The sequence below is a fragment of the Rosa rugosa genome, chromosome 5 (genome assembly GCF_958449725.1).
Source record: "Rosa rugosa chromosome 5, drRosRugo1.1, whole genome shotgun sequence".
Lineage (NCBI taxonomy): Eukaryota > Viridiplantae > Streptophyta > Magnoliopsida > Rosales > Rosaceae > Rosa > Rosa rugosa.
The window spans coordinates 41,837,526-41,843,585 of record NC_084824.1 but is presented as its reverse complement, the minus strand read 5'-3'; the positions used below and the strand labels follow the sequence as shown (position 1 = coordinate 41,843,585).

At 35.6% G+C, this 6,060-nt stretch overlaps 1 long non-coding RNA gene across 1 annotated transcript; it reads left to right on the top strand.

The window, feature by feature from the left end:
* Positions 1–3,029: 3,029 nt before the first annotated feature.
* On the top strand, positions 3,030–5,509 carry LOC133712744 (uncharacterized). The gene is made up of 3 exons (XR_009847584.1): positions 3,030–3,696; positions 4,250–4,328; positions 5,301–5,509. It is a non-coding gene; the product is annotated as an uncharacterized LOC133712744 (long non-coding RNA).
* The last annotated feature ends 551 nt before the right edge of the window (positions 5,510–6,060 follow it).

The following is a 6,060-nucleotide window of genomic DNA, read 5'->3' as shown; positions in this document are numbered from 1 at the left end:
ACAGATTTGTAAGGGAGGGTAGTTAGGGTATTTATAAAAAAGATTGAATTAAACTAATAGAAAATTAGAAGAGGTGTGTGAATAGCACCACCCTATATATATATATATATATATATATATATATATATATATATATATATATATATATATATATATTCATTTGTCCAGTTGTTCTAAGTAATTTAAATATTCAATTATAACTTTATTCTCAAATGATATACTACCATATCAAATCCAATGCCCAAAGGCCTAGAAGTCTAATATATAATCTCTACGATTAATTTGATCCTCTCATATCACATATCTCAATCTCTCATTCTCTAACCTTTAATACTACCATATTAAGCTACTATTTATAGCTAAGCCATAAAATAATTCAATTACTTTGAATCTATTTTAGATTTTAGTTTTTGAATACTGGTTTTGGATTTGATTATTGTATTTTAAATTTAGATTATGTTTATTTAATATAATTTTTATTATTTAGATTGAATTTCACTAGAATTTTTTTTCATAAATAGTATGTTAATATAATATAGGTTAAAACCGCCTAACCGACCGAACCAAACCATCTTTAATTGGATTGGATTGGATCGGGTTAAGCTTATTTTTTTTAATGACCGGTTGTCCAAAATGCTTAAACCACTCACTTTAGTATAGAGACGGTTTAGAGTCAAAACTGATCCAACCCAATCCGTGTGCACCCCTAGTTTCCAAACAACAGAAAGGAAAGCTAGTAGGATATTTGTTTTCCTTTCCCATGAGCTTTCCTAAGGAATTGATTTCTTTTCCGCAAACCAAACGAGACCTTAGAGAAGGAGACAAAGAAGAAAATATTTTGATGAGATGCATTGTCTGTAATTATTGAGCATATATAATTAAGTTGTATGTAATAAATGAATTTGAAGGAGAATGGGAAAGAAATTAATGGATAGTTATTTGGTTAGATATGGAACGGAATATATTATTTAAAAAAAATTAACATATTTTGTTTAATCTCAACCATTAGTTGTTATCTGATCTAATGGTCTAAAATTAGAGTATAATTTTAACTATAATTTAGGTGGCTATTGATCGGCCCCGTTTAAGTCACTAAAAATAAAATTTAAGTTACTAAAAAAGGAAACATAGAGTATAGATGATAAAATGAGAAGTGTGGATTTCACTCCCCTATAGTTTCCTGCATATAGAATTATATATATATATATATATATATATATATATATATATATATATATATATATATATATATATATTTCTGTAGTATTGTATACAAAAACTTTCTTGTTACTGAAATTCCTTATTATTCATTTAGCTATTTGGAGCCATGTGGTACTGTCTTGCTGTACAAAGACAAATAGATTGTTGGAAGCCATATTGTCTAACTATTGAAGGAGATAGATGTATAAAAACGAATCAATTTCAATGTGGACTTGTCGACTATTCGCGGGTCAACCGCTCGCTATTGCAAGAATTGTGCCTTACAAAAGATGAAAATTCAATAGTCTCCGACTTTGGTATATATTTTTATGCTCTACATTCTAATGTGACAAATTCATCAAATCTTCTACGAAGAATGTCACTATCTTTTTGGTGGGCGCTTCGAAATTTAAGGTCAGAATTTATAGTTAAAGAGACTGTATGATGATTTATACGTGATTTATTTTATCTTTTGACAATTTATGATGATTTATACAGAGACAATGTATTAATGATCTTTCTCTTCTTTGTTTTATGCATATAGTTTGTCTTTCCTTTTCATTGCATATATCTAGCTCGAATGCATCTAATGATATAATGAACCGTACATTTCATATTTTTACAGTTCTTTTGGTTCAAACTTATTTAGCAGCATGCAAATCTCGGAGATCATCTTTTCGGTGGCGATATCTGTAAGTGGCATGGCGCTATTTTTAGTATATCTCAACGCAAGAGTGCAGGTTGGTGCAAGATTAATTAGCCTAGCTAGCTTTATATAAAATTATGTCTTCAAGCTATAAGCATGTCCTTGTATGTGTGCATGTGTCTATATATATATATATATATATATATATATATATATATATATATATATATATATATATATATATATATCTCTCTCTCTCTCTCTCTCTCTGTGTGTTCTGGAGAGAACCTCCTTACTTTAAGAATTTAAAGATTTTTACTATCATAATTCAATGATTTTAACCGTTGATCCTTTAAATTCCTATATAAGAATTGTGTCTATAAAAAAACAACTAAATCCATAATCATTTGGTCATTCAAAATTATGTAAAGAAATGTAGTCCGTTAGATAAAATTAAAATGTTTTCGATTTGGCTAATTTTTTGTAAGATTAATATGTGTGTATGTAACTAGAGTATGAATAATTTAGATTATTAAACTACATGCTAAAAATAAAAACATCTTCATATTTCAAGTTTAAGGAGGTTCTCTCTAGATCTTCCCTCTATCTAAAAAATTAGTCAAATCAGAAAACATTTAACCATTTGATTAGGACAATGTTCGTTTTAATTTTATCTAACGGACTACATTTGTGTAATACCCGCAATTTCCATTTCGTCTCGTGAAATTGTGCGAATTGATTAAAGTGCTTTTGCACGAATATTACCCGAAATAATTCAACTTTTTGAATTATCGAAGTTTCGAAATATTCGTTTTAACAAAAGCTCGAATTGTGCGATTCAAGAAAAATCGACTTTTCTACGTACGGAATTTGGGAAAAACTTCCTTCATAAAAGTTGTAGAGCTCGTCGATATGATCGCGTGCATATGTCGAACGAAATTTTTGGAGTTCGTACGATTATGTTACGAATTTTGGAAATATGAGATTCTTTTTATAATCTCTTTTCCTCGGATTCCCTTTTAGAAATTTCTTTTTCTTCCTTTTCCTTTTCCTTTTCCTTTCCTCCGGGTCTCCTTCCTTCTTTTTCTTTTTCTCTTTTTTTTTTTTTCTTCTTTCTCTCTCTCGCTCGACCGAAACCGAAAACAGAGCAAAGGCTCTTCGGTCTCTCTCTATCTCCACCGGCCACCAAACGGCGTCGAACCACTTCCTTTTGCTTCGTCTCAGCCTTGCGCAGCTGCCAGAGGCAGCCTTGCACCGTGACACGGCCACCAGCGGCGGCGGGAAGCTCCGCCCGGTTTGAGCTCGTTTTGGAAACAAGCTTGATATCTCAAGCTACCGGTCACCAATCCTCACCAAAATCCATCCACAAGCTCGCCTCAACTTCCTGAAACTCCCAGAAGCAGCCTCACACGGCGGCGTGGCCCGTAGCAGTGGCTGCAAGTCAAACCCAACCAAGAACGAGACCGGAGCTATCGATCAAGATATCTCGAGCTGTAGTGCATCGTTTTGATTGATTCTTTTTCCAGTGGGTTCCCCTTGATGTTATTAACAACTCTCTAGAAGGCATCGAGGCCTGAAATTGAAGATTTGACGTCGAAATCGAGCCTTGCCGGATTCTGCAAAATTCTGGAATTTTTCCGACCACCGAAGCTTTCGATCGGTATATCTCGAGCTACAGACCATATTTTTCTGTGATTCTTGAACCAGTGAGTTCTTCTTGAGTTTCTTAACAACTCTTCAGAAGAAATCGAAGCCTTAAATTGACGTTTTTACGTCGAATTGGAGCTCGCCGTTTTCTGCAGTTTCTCGCCGGTTTCTGGAAAATTCCGGCCACCTTCATACTGTTCAAGGTAATTTTCGACCCCTTCCGGTCATTTTCAGACTTCGTGCTAGTTATGAAAGTTGTCAAGCATGATGAGAGGAAGAAGAGCAGCCCGGCCCCGACACCATTGGTGGTGGTCGGCGGCGGCTCTGCCACTAACTCCGGCGGCCCTTTCCGGCCACCTCCGGGGATCAAAAATATGGTTTCTGTACATTTTCAGATTCTATATTTCAATACGATCATTTTGATTTATTATACGCAATTTTTGGATATCATATGATTAAGTTATGAATTTTTACGTTTCGATCGATTTTGATCGTTTGATTCATGATATGTGAAGTTAGGACCGTCAGATGGACTTGTAGTTTTGATATGATGATCTTATGACTGTCCCATTGGCTTTGTGTGGTCATGGGCGAAGATCCGACCGTTGGATCTTCGTATAAATGCAAAACAGTGATTAGGAAGGCGATCCGTGAGGATCCGACCGTTGGATCATCATTTAATTTCAATCCGACCGTTGGATTGTCGTTTGATTATGTTTTTGAGTTATTGGCTAAGTTAAGGTCATGTTTGATTAGGTGATCGACGGTTTGATTTGGCGGACGATTCGTGAAATTGTATTTTGAGCTGTTAAGAAGACGCAGCGGGAATTTAGAGGTGAGTAAACCTCACGTGGTTCATATTACGAACCGAATAAATTTAATCACCTTATTTTGTCGTAATTGCGTGAAAATATTTATGGAATAAATATTTGTTTTAAAATCATATGGACTTGATCAACTACGGTCCATGGGTAAGTAAAATGATTTTTACTATACAAATGAATTTCTCGGTTTTATTGCATGTGAACTATAGTTGGTAATAGTGATTATCCCTGAGTGGATAATTACGTATATATATATTTACGTGATTATATGTGGAATGGTGTGACATTGAAGAGTGTGGAATTTGGGATGATTAAAATACTATGAATTGAAATTTGACTTATCATATTTATATGTGATGATCATGATTGATGAGTTCTTGTTAATATTCATGATTTACATTGGAGTATGTATAGAGTTAGAGAATGTAGGGTTCTGAGGATGAGGTGTCCGAAGTTCGACGGTTAAGGATAACCGGAGTGTTTGTGTGCTGAGGACGGGGATGTCCAAGGTGCGACGGTTTATTATTAACCGAAGTTGTGTGCTGAGGACGGGGATGTCCAAAGCGCGACGGTTTATTATTAACCGAAGTATATGGTGCTGAGGACGGGGATGTCCAAAGCGCGACGGTTATAGTGTTAACCGAAGTATTTTTGCCGTTGCTTGACCCTAGGCCAAGGTGTCAGAGGTAACGAGGCAGTTAGAGCTCTAACGTGTTATTGGGATGGACCAGAGTGGTGTTATGTGGGTTGGGTGTTTGCAGGACCAGTGTGGTGTATTGTGATTTGAGGATTGTGAAAATGTATTCCTTGTGGTTTTCCATGAGTGGTTTGATGTCTCTTTGCAGACGTGATACTGTTGAATTTTACTTGAATTGTAATTTAATAAATCAACAGTTCTTTCTTGTTTACTCATACGAGCTTTGCAAAAAGCTTACCGGGTTTTGTGTTGTTGCAATTCCCGGTACACTATTCAAACGGTGTAGCGGGTAATCCTACAGGACAGGAGAATCAGGAAGGTGATCGAGCTGTGTAGAGTAGCTGCTTGTGATACTCTGATTTTATGTTGTGAGGTTCGTTATGCTCGTTTAGAGTTTTACAATTTTACTTTGTAAGAGGGAATTGTAATAATTAACTCGAAGTTTACCGATTTGGAAATTTTGTGTAAGTGGTGGAGTTGTTTCTGAGAAAAGAATTCAGAACGTTTATTTGTTTAAGTTGTTTAATTCATGTTCCGGATTTTGAATGTGTTATTCAAAATTCAGGGCGTGACAGTTTGGTATCAGAGCGTAAGGTGCATATTTGGTGATGTGTCAATACCTTCCGAGTGATGGCCCGTCTGCAGCGGATCCCCATCGTGTGCTCTTCGGTATTGGCTAAGTCATTGGGTATGCGTGAGTGTTGGGAGTTGTTTAGACCGCTAGGTCATTTTAGGAACGTGAATACCTTCCCTATAGTATTGACTTGGTTAATATGAATTTGTATTTGACTTATACTGTGTTTTAAGTGTTATACATGTATTAGCCAAGCATACTATACTCCTTAGGTGATGGATATTCGAAGGGGTTGTACTTAGAACCTTACAGTTGTCTTGTAGGTTCGTATGGGAATAAGTTCAGTGGTCGCGAGTTACAATCCTTGAGGAATAGGAACCTCTTGATTCAACTCTGTTAAGTCAACGAGGATTGTTTTATGGAAGTGAGGTTCTTTTGGATGTTGAAGTGTTTGGTTGAAGGCATGATGTGG